This window comes from Panthera pardus, unplaced genomic scaffold (genome assembly GCF_024362965.1).
Source record: "Panthera pardus isolate Hobbes unplaced genomic scaffold, ASM2436296v1 HiC_scaffold_17, whole genome shotgun sequence".
Taxonomy (NCBI): domain Eukaryota; kingdom Metazoa; phylum Chordata; class Mammalia; order Carnivora; family Felidae; genus Panthera; species Panthera pardus.
In genome coordinates, this window is record NW_026526732.1 from 27,795,592 (window position 1) to 27,810,418 (window position 14,827).

Consider the following 14,827-nt stretch of genomic DNA (forward strand, 5'->3'; position numbering starts at 1 on the left):
TACCAATATCTAGCACAAACACAAACATTTTTATGATGATTTGCTCCAGCAATGTCACATGTGTGCATTCCAGTGACATAATCCAACTTCCTCCATGCTACTAGTGGAGCAGAAGCAAGTGTGAGATATCGACCCTCCCAGACCTACGACATGAGATTTTTCTAGCCTAGGATAATTGCCCACATGTCAGGGGTACTCTTATATACGCAGCCATTATAGCCAGAACATTGGACATCTCTTCCTCTGGGTACCAGTGTCTGGAACAAAACAGTTTAAGGCACGAAGCTAACGTTAATTTTACCTACTTGTTCACATATAGACATGTTAGTGGTTAAAGAGAAGAATATGAAAATCCTAGACTTAAAATTAACCCTTTACTACCAAGTAACATTTCCCATAGCATTCCTCAATAATGTTATTTTTCAACGCATAGCCCATTTTCTAAGTACTTTTATATCTAATGTAATCTGATTCTGGCCGGAGACTCTGGAAACCGTATTTTCCCTGTGCCACCTTCCTGTAGGGTTCTGCCCAAAGGGATCCTGGAGAGAGGCAGGAAGGCAGGAGCGGGGCGAAGGGACTTGGTTCCCCCCCACCCCCCTCCCGCCCCGTTTGCTTCTTGCCCCTGGCAGCACCAGCAGCTCTTCACTCAGGCAGTGGCCCTTGGTTCCAGCTTCCAGCATCTTCCACTGCCCCACGCAGCCTCGTTGCTCCCACCCAGGAACGTCAGCAGGGTACGGGCAGTGCTCCCTCTTCGAGGGTTTTAAATGCCACTTTATAACCCCACAAAGCTGTCTTACTCACTTGAACATAGGGTCATACTGCAGCAATTTTGCGAGGTGCAGAGAGCGGGTATCTAATCCAGGGACTGCTAGAAGCAGGAACGAAACATGGTTTCCAACTGCGCAATGCGCGTGCGCAGAGAGGGCCCCGCTACGTCCGTCCGCCCGCAATGTGACCACGGAGAGGCTTCAGCATTTCCAACTACGCAATGCGCATGCGCAGAGATGGACGCGCGCCGCCTGTCTGCCCGCAACGTGACCGCGGAGCTGCTGCAGCGTTTCCCACTACGCAATGCGCATGCGCAGAGATGGACCCGCGATGCCAGTCTGCCCGCAACGTGACCACGGAGCTGCCTGGGGAGCTGCCTGCCGGCCAGACGCGGCTTCGGAGCCCAGCGCGCCTGTCCCACGGTGAGCTGCAGGTGCCACAAATCTCCCGCCGCGCTTCTCCGCAAAAACTACTGGGAGATTTTGCAAGTGCAGCACACGAGTGTGCGTGAGGGTACCGGACTAGCATAGCCGTAGTCAGTTTTTAAGGCGGTTATCCCGATGATTCCAGATGAACTGACAAGAGCACGGAGTTCAGGGGGAGATATAAAAGACAATTGTGGATTCTGGGAAATAGGGCCGTAGGACCCCTAAGGGTTTGTGAACCCCAATTGTATTTATTAAGTGCTTGTGCAGCGCTTACCCTGTCAGCACTGCTCTGAGCACTTTACAGCTCTTGGCTTAGTTATCCTCCTAAGCATGTCATGAGGTGGGTTCCCGCTGGCATCCCCCTCCCCATGTGTCCTTCCCTTCCGCCCCCTCCTCGTGCGGCCACTCCCCACACCCCCTCTTCACACACTCTTCCCCGTGCGCCCCCACCCGGGGTACCCCCCTTTCCCATGCCCCCTTCTCCCTGCACCCCCTCCCTCTGCGCGCCCCCCTCCCTATATACTCCTCTCTGTAAATTCTTCTCAGGGGGTGAAAGAAACAGCGTCAGCTTAGAAACATGACCTAGCTTCAAGTGATTCCTGGCTGGAACAGCTCACTTCCCGTGTGACTTCGGGCAGGTTATTGAAGTTTCAGCCCCTTCCTTAGTAAAATGATAACTACTCCCCAGTTTTCTGCTCCCACAGCTAATGGCATCTCCATCCCAGGGACCGAGGCCTAGAGCCTGGGATTCAAGAAGGACTCCTCTCTTTCTCACTCCCACCCCCAATCCAGTACCAAACCCTGTCGGTTCTACTTCCAAAACGTCTAGAATCTCGTCACTTCTCATTACCTCTGCGGCTGCCTCCTTGTGGGAGCCACCGTCATTTTTGCCTGGGTCACTGCAGTTCTCTCCCAACCGGCCGTCACGCTCTGTCCCTGTTCCTGTCCACTCGGTGAAGCCAGACTGATCCTGTGAAAATGTTCATTGAACCACTCCCGTATCCAAAAAATCTCCAATGGAAAGCATTTTAGAGTGAAAGCCAACGGTGTTGCAAGGACATGGCGGGCCTTGTAGGGATGCCCCTGCGACCTGTCACCTTGTCTCCCACAGGCCAGCTCACTCCTGGCTGGCCGCACCTGCCTCCTTGCTGTTTGGCTGCTCCTGTTTCCAGAGCTTGCCAGTAAAGCTCGCGGCTGGACTCCTTTCACGTCAGGATTTCTGCCTGTCTTGCTCTCCTGAGTCCTTCCAAGTCTTTGCTCTGTTGTCGAATTCTCACTCAGACCTTTCCTGATCACTCTGTTTGAAGTCCTCCCCCTCCCCTCTTTGCTCTATTTCTGATGTTGTAGCACTTTTCATCCTTGTCACATGGGAAATTATTTCATGGCCACGACAGCCTCTAAGTCCACAACTAGGCAAGCTCTCCTGGAAAGGCTCGCAGATCCAATTAGGATGATTGAATCACATGGTTTATTAAATCAGTTGAAACTCACACAAAGAATGATGGGGTTCCTTTACATGCTTCACACAGCACATGGTTAGAAAAACCATAGTACCTGGGTCCACAGCGACACCGATACTGAAGATGTCTGTTTCTCTCTCTCCCACACCACCGTACCCTGATAGTTACCAGGACCAGAGTTGACTTTGATCATGGGGTCTCAGCAGACAGACAGGGTGTTTGGAAGTATTACATGGCCCTGGCTGTTGCTTGTCAACCAGCCTTCTGAGCAGCAAGGATTTTGTGTTCTTTGGGCAAAGGTCACTTAGGGCCAGAACACGTTACCTAGCTGTATGGCCAAATTAAGAACTCAGGAATACTGAGTATCGTTCGCATATTTTAGTATCGTGACTATCAGGTATCCTGGCCCTGCTGTTTCTTCCTATCTGTGTTCATCTTTCTAACACACCTCGCTTACCACTAATTTTCTTATTTATATATGCTCACATATGAGTTCCCTCCGTATCAGTTGTTTTCTTCTACTGCTGAATTGAATATCCTAAACAACATGGCAGATGCACCTTACAGCCTTCTAATGGGTCTCATGGTTTGGCTCTTTATTTTGCTTATCGTCTGTCTCACCCAACTGGGACAGACGTGCCATGAACAGAGAATTTGTCATCTGTGTTTCTCAACTAATGTGTCTCAGCACCTGCACGTGCACCTGGTACAAAGTAAAGACTTAAAAACTAAAGGTGGAAATACGGATACAATTCTGAAAACCATGACGATAAAGTGAAACAAGGTGTGAACTGCACTAGAACAGGAGGGACAGTGAGTTGGAACAGGAAGACATGAAGAAAGTGAAAGCCAGGTCCCGCAGCCCCTGTCCTGCCGGATGCCAATCCCTCTCCCGGCCGGGGTGTGGGCGTCGTCGTGCTTATTCTGAAACTGGGGACATCGCCTCCCCTGGAAACGGTCACATTTATTTCTTTGCTCTCCAAGTGGCTTTTCCTTTGCCCACCTCACTCTCAGTCACACTAGCTGTAATCATGCATCTTGAAGTAATTCAATGAAACAACTGTCCCGGTTGTCCTGAGACTTCAAAGCCATTGTGAGGACTGGTACTTAAAGCGACTTCAGGTATTGCAGCCTCGAGCGCCCAGGGCCATAGGCCTCGTGTTAGAATGTTCTGCCGTTATAACAAAATACTACAGACTGGGTGGCTTAAGCAAGAGACATTTGTTCCTCACGGTTCTGGAGGCTGGGAGGTTCAAGATCAGGGTGCTGACTGATACGGTTCTGGTGAGGACTCTCTTCCCGGTGTGTGCTCCTCGCCGTGTGCTCACATGGTCTTTCCTCTGTGTGTGCAGGGGGGAGCTCTCTCCCTCTTCCTATAAGGCCATCAGCCCTGTTGGATTAGGGCCCCACCCATATGACCTCGTTTCATCTTAATCACCTCCTAAAGACTCTGTCTCCAAATACAGTCACATTGGGAGTCAAGACTAAAGCATAGGAATTTGTGGGGGCACTGAGTTCAGGCCATAAAAGTCCTGATTTCTGCTGAGCAAAATATCTTTTTTGATGTTACGTATCAACTTAAAAATTATACATTTCCTATGAAATCCACAGTTAATCCTTTGCAACTCCTGTCCTGCTTCACCCATTTGATTGCCTACCTCCTTTAGAGATTTAAGTTTTGATCCTTTGCCTATAGGTTTAGCCACCAGCTAGATTTTCCCAGAATGAAATTTAGGACATACGACATCACGAGTATGAATGTGCTTATAGATGAATAGGACAAAATGCCTGAGGTTAGGATTGTTCTGGAAAAGCATGGATATATGTATAACAGTGGTGATAAATGATAAATGACAATTCTCTGTTTCTATACCCCAGTGGTTTGGGGAGAGCTTAATTTAGCTTGCTGTTTAATGCCTCTCACATTCAACCAAAATCTACTTGTTAAATTAAATTTTTGGATAGCGAGGAGCTTGTCGGTGTTGGACTATAGAAAATACACAGGTTGACAGCTGACACAGCTTTCCGCGGCAGAATTTGGCAGGTTTTCTTTGGCCATGATCCAAAGCAAGAAATTTAACCTTAGAACGTACACAGAGATGCACCCTGATCTATTCTAATTCTAATTCTCTTCTCTTCTCTTTTCTATTCTATTCTATTCTTCTACAATGCCTGTTATGGCTTACCTAGTTGGTTTCCAAAACAGGAGTCAATTGCAACTGGTATTTTGAAAAACACTGTCCTAGTGGACCAGTCCACTAGGCTTTAGTTTCCTTTTTGCTAAGAAATATTTTGGTTAACCTGAAGGTTTTTTCTGTTTTTGTTTTTTTTTGTTTTTGCTGTTGTTGTTGTTAAAATACATATAGATACTAGTCTTGGCTAGAATCTGGAGAAAATGATTTCATCCTCTTGGACACTTATCTCCTGAAACTTTTTTGGCCACAGATCAGAAATTTTCGGAACTGGAAGTGGTCAGGTCAGTATGCATCACTCGAATTCTTGTGCTCATGTGAAAGCTCCCAGTGTCTGGTAATAGGGACCCTAGAGGGGTAAATCACAAAAATGGGTTTTTCTGACTTTTGACTTTTCTGAACATAACTAGTCTTCAACTTAGTTTGCTAACAGCCTACTTGCCAAGATCTCATTCTCCCTTAAAAAGCTCACAGTGTGGTTTTTGTTTTATTTTGTCTCTCATTTCCTCCCCGTTTTTTCCAGGTCACAGTACCACCGTTGACTTGGTGATTGTGGTTTGAGGTCACCAAGAAGCTTAATCTAGTGAGGGAGGGCAAAAACCCCAAGATTTTATTGCACACTCAAATCTCCATCTGATGACAAGGAAAGCTTCAGAGGAGCTCGAGAACTAGTAGAATTTTCAGTGGACTTACCTAGAGAAAATAAAGGTTGAATCCGCTAGTTGGTGAAGAAAGGTGGATCACGTGCTGCCATCTATGGGCGATACTGTGAAACAGCAGAGTTTAAGTGTTGGCAATTTTTAATGCCACTTGTTTTTACAAAATCTTGTTTTGGAGGGGACTATAATTAGTTTCACTTATTTTCCAATATTTTATTTCCCAGGCAGCTTGGCTTCAAGCTAAAGCATCTGTAGATGGGGATGACCCATCTTTCACCCTCATGAAGCTCGCCTGTAAAGTAGACCAGAGGGAAGGGGGAGTTCCCAGTCCGTCTCATTACTGTCCAAGTCGCCACACTTCCCCTTCAGGACGGTTTGAGGGGAGGCGAGACTGTCTGCTTCTGTCAGAGAGATTTCAAAGAACATACTGTTCCCGTGCTTTAGATCTTTCTGATTGCTTCATGGGTCTCCTGAGATGACCAAATGTTATGTGCAAAAGGCAGCTTTAAAGCAAAACAAAATATTCCCGCCCTCTTTGGAAGCGTGTTGATTCTAAATACTGCACCATTGTGAATAGGTTTATTTATTAGTGAGGGAAACCAGACATCAGGGCCCTGCTGCTTCCATATTTAAAGGGTCCCTGTTCATTAAAAAAAAAAAAAAATGAAGACATACCTAAGTACAGTTAACAAAATTGTACATCTGGAATGTTTACACTGGAATATCATTATCATTCTTATGGAAAAACGCAATGCAATTTGTGTTAACCATTACATAAGTGTAAGATTTATTTCTAATATTAATTCATAAAGCACTAAAGCAATAGAATGAATTGCTATTGCCATGGAATGCAAATTTAAAGCAGAGTGCTAAGCCCTTAACTCAATACAAGGATACATCAGTGAACAAAGCACACTAAAATCCCTGACTCTAGAGCATACATGCTAGTGGAGAGGGAGGGGATACACAGTGGATAGATTAAGTTAATTGTGTATATAGCATGGGAAATAAGTGCTATAGAAAAAATAGGGTGCAAGGAATGGAGATCGGGAATGTGTGTGGGGTTGAAGGTTGTAGTTTTGAGTTGGGCGGTCATGGTACACCTTGTGGAGCTGGCATTTGAGCAGGGACTTACAGTTCCTGATGAGTTAGCCATGTGGGTATAAGAAGGAGCATTCCAGACAGGGGAAATGAGCAGCTTGTGCAAAGGCCCTGAGGCAGTATTCTGAGGTGTGTGTGTGGGGTGGGGGAATGGGGACTAAGAGGAAATGAAGTTGGAGAGAAATGCTGGGAGGGTGGCTTGGGGGTGGCTCGTGGGCTTTTACTTTTTTACTTTGGTTTTTATTCTTGAGTGCAATGGGGAATCACTGAAGGCTTTGAGCAAATGAGGAATATAATCTGATATAGCTTTTAGAAGAATTATGCTAGCTGCTAGTTTGGAAATAGGCCATTGGGAGCGAGGGCAGACACCAGGCATGGTTAAGAGATGAGTGGAGTAGCCCAGGAGGGGGATTCTGGGGCTCACACTGGGCTCACAGGGGAGGTGATAAGAAGACACCTGATTCTGGATATAATCTGAAGATGGAACCAACAAGGTTTATGGATGTAGATCTGTTGTGAGAAGTGAGAAAGGGAGGGGCAAGGATGACCCGAGGCTGTGGGCCTGAGCACTGGAAGTTTGAGCTGGCGTCAACGAAAATGGGGAGGACTGATCATAAAGTAAGTTTCCGGGAACATATCACAGCTTCTCTTGGTCCTTTCAGGGGGTTTTGGGGATATATGAACAGCCTCACTGGGTCATACAATCAACAGTCTAAATTTACAGCTTTTTGGGACACCTAGATGGCTTAGTGGGTTAAGTGGCTGACTCCTGATTGCAGCTTAGGTCATGATTTCACCGTTCGTAAGAGCCAGCCCCCTGTCCGTGAGATCGTGCCCCGCGTCAGACTCTGTGCTGACAGCATGGAGCCTCCTTGGGATTATCTCTCTCTCTCTGCCCCTCCTCCTGCTCCTGCATGAGCTCTCTCTCTCAAAATAAATAAATAAACATTTTTTTAAAGTTTTTTTTTTTTTTTTTTTTTTTTTTAATAAATAAATCGACAGCTTTTTGGCTGCAAAGCCTTCCTCTGTGAGAAGGCCTTCCTAACCCCATCTTCACAGAAAGTCTCCCCGGTTCCATCGTGACTAGCAGGTGTCCTTCGTAGACTCCTTCACACTTTGTACTTCTTCACAGTGTACACTGTAGTTATGATTTTATATTTGTGATTATTTGCTTAATTTCTATTTCCCTTACAAGGCTCTAAGTGCCATGCGTATGGGGAGTGTGTCTGTTTCTCCTTCCAATCCCATTCCCGCCTGCTCAACAGGCCTGGCACATGATAATCTTCCAAGAAATATTAGTTGAAGAAAGGATAGATCACAGTGAGATTTTAGGGGCCTTACAAGACCCTCAGGAGCCCAGAATTTTTAAGCCCTCGGAACTGTCCAACTACCCTCAGTTTGTTTAACTACCCGGACTGCTTTAGGTCATGGACTTTTAGGTGCTAAACATAGGCAGTAGTGGAGTGGGCCCTGTTCTAAGAGGCGGCTGTTCTGGGAGGGGGAAGGCACAGGGCCTGGGTACGTGCATCCTGAAGGAACAAATTTGCTTTGCCTACCTTGCCTCTGTGCCCCAGCCATTTGCTCTCGTTCCTTCCCCCGCGGCATGGTCTGGATAGTTTGCTCACCAACGATTCCACTGTTGGAGGTGTCAAGGGGGAAGGGCACGAGCTGACTCTGCCCCCCACCCCCACTCCATGGTCCTGCTCCCAGGGCAACATGGACCTGGCCTGGGCTCCGGGTCACTTATGCTTCTTCCCATGGATTTGGGAGCCAGAGAGAAGATGGGAGGTCCATAGACTCCCAATAAGGAACATACCTCCTCGCTCTCCTCTGTCTCAAAGTTCACACCTTCCTTATTTTCCACACTGTATGTTACAGGTCCTCTGGCTCTTAATTTCCTTCTCACTCCCACATTTACTCTAAGGCAGGGTTTTTGAACTTCAACACTATCGACATCTGGGGCTGGATAAGTCTTTATTGTGGCTTGGGGGACAGTTGTGTGGTGTACAGTGTTTTAGCAGCATCTCTGGCCTTTATGCTACAGGTGTCAACAACACTTTCTTTCTCAGTTGTGACAGCCAAAAATGTCTCCGGACATTGCTAACTGTCACCTGGGGGGTAACATTAACCCCAGTAGACAGCACCGGTCTAATGTGTGGCTATATTTTGTAGAATGCCTTGTGACCCCCTGCTCTGGAAGGCCTCGCTGCTCTTGCCCTCCTTTGACCCATCTCCTCAAGTAATCCTGTTCTGCCGACGATGCTCGATCAGAAGGGTGGTTCTGGCCTCTCTCTCCACCAACCACTTCAACCTGCAGCCGTCAGAGCTGCCCTTATAATCTTCCGCATCCCAGCTTTCTGATGGGTTTTGGAAGCGAGGGTAGTGCTGCTCTTTTAGACGTTGTCTGAACCTTCACCCCTGTAATAATCATGTTTTTATTGTCTGTATTCAGTATTTCCCTTGTTAACTTAAGAAATGCTTTTTTGTTGATTATAATACTGATGATGGAAAGCTCACAAAAGTTGTTAGATGCCAAAATAATCTTTGGCAGAAAAGCCTGGGAAACTCCCGAGTCAGTGGGAAAATTACTGGGTTTTGTACGATATGACAAGCCATCACGAATCCTGGGAAGGGGGTTGTTAGCTGGTCTGCAAGTGGGGAAACTGATGAAACACAATTTGTTATGAACAGTTACATGAAATGTGTGGTTCGGTAGAGATAGAAACAGATCTCAGCTTTCCAGACTATAATCGGAGAAAGAGGAGCTCGGAGAAACTTCGAGCCCAAGGGCCCTCCAGAAATCAACAAAAGTCCCTCATTCAGGAAATAACAGAACATCGGGCCAAGAGAATAATTGCTTTGCCCAAGGGATGTAAATAGCACTGGAGTCTAGATTTGAACTCAGATCTCTCAGTTCTCTGTTCTGAATTGTTGTGATGTTTCCTCAATCCACAGCAAAATGAGAAAAATCGGGACAATTTAGAAAGGTTTTGTAAAGGTTTTGTAAATTACTTAGATTCTAAAAACTGTCCTTTATCTTGAGATGTATGCCCTTTAGGCCCTTCTACGTGTGTGTGTGCGCGCACGTGTGTGTGTGTGTGTGTGTGTGTGTGTGTGTGTGAGAGAGAGAGAGAGAGAGAGAGAGAGAGAGAGAGAGAGAGAGAGAATGTTGTCTCTACTAATAAATAGTAGCTCTAGATGTATTTGGAGTTTTGGGGGTTTTCTTAATTCCCTTATTTTGGCAATTCCAAAGCAATTTACCATACCACCCCTTTAAAACAACAACAACAAAAATCTGGGAAGCACTGACATAGAGTCCTTGTATCCAGAGAACAGTAGAGTTTCTTAGGTTTTCCTAGTGTGCAGGGCAGGGTATACAGGCCTATTGGGTGAAAGAAGATGAAGCCCCCCAGGTGGGCAATCCCTATAAACAATGCTGTCCAACAACCCAGACCTGGCCTTCTCTGGAATCACCCTTCTTCCTTCCCTTCACCCCCTCTCAGTGGATCAGAACTTTCTGGAGTCCTTCAGCAAGACTCCTGACATGGCGCCCCTCTGGGCCACCAAGATGGCTGTATCAGGTCTGACCAGACTCTTCCGTGTATCTGGCTGGAGTGTGTGTGCTTTAGACTCTGGGCCACCCCTTGTTCTTTCTGGCTGTGACTTCCTCTAGAATGCAAAAGGTTTAGGATATTAGTTCTCCAATTTTCTTAAGCCCTCTGCTTGAGAAAAGACTACCAAAATCCAGGGAAAAACTTTGTGATCCTTCTAGAAGTCGTACAATAACTGCTCCTTTGTATCCTTCGCCTCTAGCTCGTTCCTGCCCCCGGGAAATGGGGTGGGGGGGCGCGGAAAGTTACCAGAAAAGCTTCATCAGGCTTGACGCCCCACCAAAATGTCCTGGCGTACCAGGTTGACCCGACTATTCAGATTCCACATGTACATCTTAACAGAGGTTTCTGAAAATGCCAAACAATTATTCTCAAGAGGTGAATGAAATGGCAGGCTGGCCGCCCACCCCCCACCAGGCCACAGTTAGCTGGGGGTCAGCGCACCATAAGCCTGTGAGTGTCCTTCAAATCATGCGGCCTCAGCCGCTGCCAACCAGCACAGAAGGAAGGATATGAAGGGTTTTAAAAGAGGAAGGTGAAGGCGGCATGTCTCTGAGATCTGCAAGTTTTCAAAGGAAAAGGAAACCGAAAAAGGAAAGAAATACGTGGTCACCATTTATCTCTATAGCCTCATCGTCGAGTTGAATTTCTATCCACCCGTCCCACTGTGTAAGGGGCCAGATAGCTCTTCCCTGGGTAGACTGTTCTAGTAAAGTGACATCTGGGCAAGGATGAAGCTGCCTTTATAGATCGGCTATTACTTAGACTGTTGCAGGTGGTCTCACATGCCCCCCCCCCCCCAGGAAAACAATTGCAAACCCCAGGAAGCAGCAGCTTCGAAAGGGGAGAAGGGAGCTAGCAATTATGGAGCAGCTTCGTGAGGGAGGCCACACTGAGGAGCTGTGCATGTGCTTTTCTCATTTTATCTTCCTGGCAATCTCACGGCGGGAGTATGATTACCCTGACTTCACACGTGAGGGGATGGCTGCATAGAGAAGTTAGGTAACTTGCCCCGTCACAGGGCTCAAGGAGGACAGAACCCACGTGCAGACCCAGACCTTCCTGTCTCCAATCTTCGCACAAGATGCGGGGCATCTGGTCATCCAATGCATTGGAGAAATGGGGAAGGGGACTGTGGTTTCTGAGCCACGTTGGGACACAGAGAGATTCAGGATGGAAATGCTCCATTGGAGCCCATGCAAAGGTGGACGTTTGATGAGTGTGTATTTCTAACAGTTCCTGGAGTCAAGAAACATGTAAAATTGTTTGCATGATGTCTTTGTTACAGAACTACTCCCCAGTTGCCTCATAATTCCATCTCAGATCGTTACTATCAACTAGTGTCAGAGATATACACGTTTAAAGGTAGAAAAAAGTAATCTCGACATTTTTAAAAAGACATCAAATCTTCAGGAGCCAACATGGGCCATTTTGTGACAGCTCAGGAAATCCGCTGGCTTCTGCTTCGGATCTGAAGATTGTTTACATTCCAGTGGAATTCCTGGGAAAGTCCAGACCTCTCGGTGTTTTGAAAACAATGGCTTATGGAGATCAACCTCCCAGCTGCAGCCTCTGGGCAGGAGGGAAGGGCCAAGAGGGTCCCTCTGGGCGGTGGATGGCAAGTTTGCCTCTGGTAGGCAGACTCCTGCCCGTTGAGCCACAGCTGGGTTCAGAAGATCATTGCTACACCCCTGGTCCCCAATGGCCATAAGTGCTGATAATTCCTACACGTTTCCAGAGTCTCAGCCTTTTCCTGGACAGACTAAATACTTCTAAGGTGCGGCTACCTTTTGTTCCCTAAGTGGTCCTGGAATTAGAACCAACCGTAGTTTGCCTTCAGCGACACTAAATCCTTCCTTCTACAGAAGAGGAAACTGAGGCCCTGAGGAATGTAATACATTTGTTAAAAATTATATCGTTGGAGCCTAGCTTTATTTGTTTATGCACCACATATTAATCAAACTCTGTACTATGTGTAGGGAAAGAGCATCATCTAAACTCACAGTGTATGTTAGTAAAGGAGGGATGGAGAAGGTCTATGCTGCAGTTTTGTTTAGTTATTCTGTATTTACATAGTGAAGGGAACCTGATCATCCATGTCATGTTAATTGTAACTATGAGAGGCCAAATAGGAAATATCGTCCCTTGTGCCAGGGTTGATTTACGGATGGTCTGGTCAAGCGGATGTGAAGGGAAATTTACTGTGGGGCTTGGAAATATTTCTGGGAACGATTTTTCTTCCCCAAAGGTTGTCATCTGTGGATGCAAAGCATTGAACCAGGGGCCAGCCTCTTGACACACAGTGGCCAGCAGAGAAGAGAGGTGGAGAAAAAAAAAAAAAAAAAGGCTAAGACCCTGAGGACATCATGGGGCTACTGAAAAACAAACTGGGAGGCCCCGCAACGTTTGGTGATGTGTGAGCTAATAAAATTATTGATGAAAGCCGTTGAGTTGGATTTTCTCCTACTTGCAACTGAAAGCATCCTTCAACAATACTTGAAGTTTTAGGGGCCAGGTCATGACTAGAGTTTCCATCTAAGGAGTATTGTTTTCTCTTAAGGCAGTGGGGGGATGGGAGATTTGAAGACGGTGAAGAATCTGAAAGCAGCGCCTTAAGAAAATCAGAAGGACGCTAAGGGACCTGAGACATGACGGCAGCAACCTCCCCACTCAGGTCACCTCTCCCCAGCTGTGCTCAGCAGCCCCAAAACAGCCCGGGAGAAGACAGGTCATTACAGGCAGCAGGGTTTGGGGTTTTTCCAGGTGGGTGCTTCTCCTTGCCTTCCTCTTTATTATCTTCCAGACATCAGTTCAGCTCAATATTAACACATGTCTACCATGTACGAGTCACTCCTAAATTTCCATAAAACTAGAAGAATATTCTTGTGACTTCCAGGTTGGCCCAGATAAATTCAGAAGCTCTCACCCCAGATCTCCGACTTCATGGCATTAAATGATCTTCAACTGGGGCACCTGGGTGGCTCAGTCGGTTGAGCATCCGACTTCAGCTCAGGTCATGATCTCATGGTCCATGAGTTCGAGCCCTGCATCGGGCTCTGTGCTGACAACTCAGAGCCTGGAGCCTGCTTCAGATTCTGTGTCTCCTCTCTCTGCACCTCCCCTGCTCACACTCTGTCTCTCTCTCTCAAAAATAAATAAACATTAAAAAAAATTTTTTTTAAATGATCTTTGACTGTGAGATTATATATTGTCAGAATGGAAAAAAAAAAGAAAAAAGTCACATGAAAAAGAAAATGTCTCTGCAGGCTATTTTTAAATGTCTTTGGGTTAAAAGCAAAGGCAAATGGTGATCAGATGCCTTAGGTTTACTTTAAAAACACAAGACCGCCCAGTGTGGATACACTCATTCATTTATTCCGTACTCCAGCACTGAGTGTCCCCCAGGAAATGAGTTTGGGTGTTAGGAACACCAGCTTGCTTTTTTGGAAGTCAAATGGAGGAAACAGTTAAAAGCTAATATTTACAGCAAAATCCAGAATTTACTCATGGCAAAGGGAGTCGTAAGGGGAGTGCCAGCTCCTCTTTGGATTAGAGGTGGGATAGGTCTGGTATATGGCCAGGGAGGTTTGTACAGGAGTCCTAGTAGACATTCTATAGGTGGGGAGGGTCAGCGGCACATTTTGTGCAGCAGAAGCCTGCCTGAAGGCCAGGGACCCGGAGAAGCCTGGCCTGTTTGGGGGCTGCTAGTAGTGTTCTGGTTCTGGAACCGGGAGGGGAGTTTAGGAGGACGAAGATCAGGGTCATTTGAGAAGCTTAGATTCTGCTGGAAAGAGGGAGCCACTGAGGGGCTAAGGAAGGCAGGTAATGCCGTCAGATTTATTTCTGGGAAAAGCAACCTGTGATAGCACAGAGGCTGAAGGGGGCACAGGGTCTGAAGAGTAAGGGAAAAACAGGCAAGTGTTTCGACTCATGAGAAAGGCATTATAACAGGAATAGAATTCAAGTTTTAAAACAGAATAGAGCCTGGCGTTTAAGGAACAGAGTCTATAGACCATCACATTTGGATTTACAAGTTCAAAGCTTATTTCCGAATCCTTTGTCAAGTTGGAATAGGCCTTGTGCTTTCTTGGACTGCTGATGCCTGGCAGACATACAGTCCAGTGACCAAAAGAAATTTTTGAATAAGATTACGTTAATCCTTGAGTTAAGAGATTTAAGCCACGCACCCTCCCCCGCAACAACAAAAAACCTGTGAAAAGGATCCAAATGCACAACCAAAACCACTCATACAACAGTTTCCTTTCGTCTGAAACATGCTTCCCACACACTCCGTCTGCCTCCAGCATGTGCTAAATCTCCGTCCTCAGCCCCAAGTGGCTCGTCTCTCTTGACCATTCCACGCCCTCCCTCTGCATCTGCTTCTATCACGTCTCCTATCAGAGAGACCCCATCTTTGAGGGGTTGGGAAAGCTGGAGAGGGAGGGGATAGCATCGGTGATGAATAGATCCTGGGAGAACAGGAGAAGGCTGGGGTTACTCCCACGTTAATGATTTTTGAGCCAGCATGGTACTTTCTGTCTTTAAACTTGTATTGTTTAGTCAGGCTTCAGTCATCAATATGAAATAAAAATTGAGACAATTATC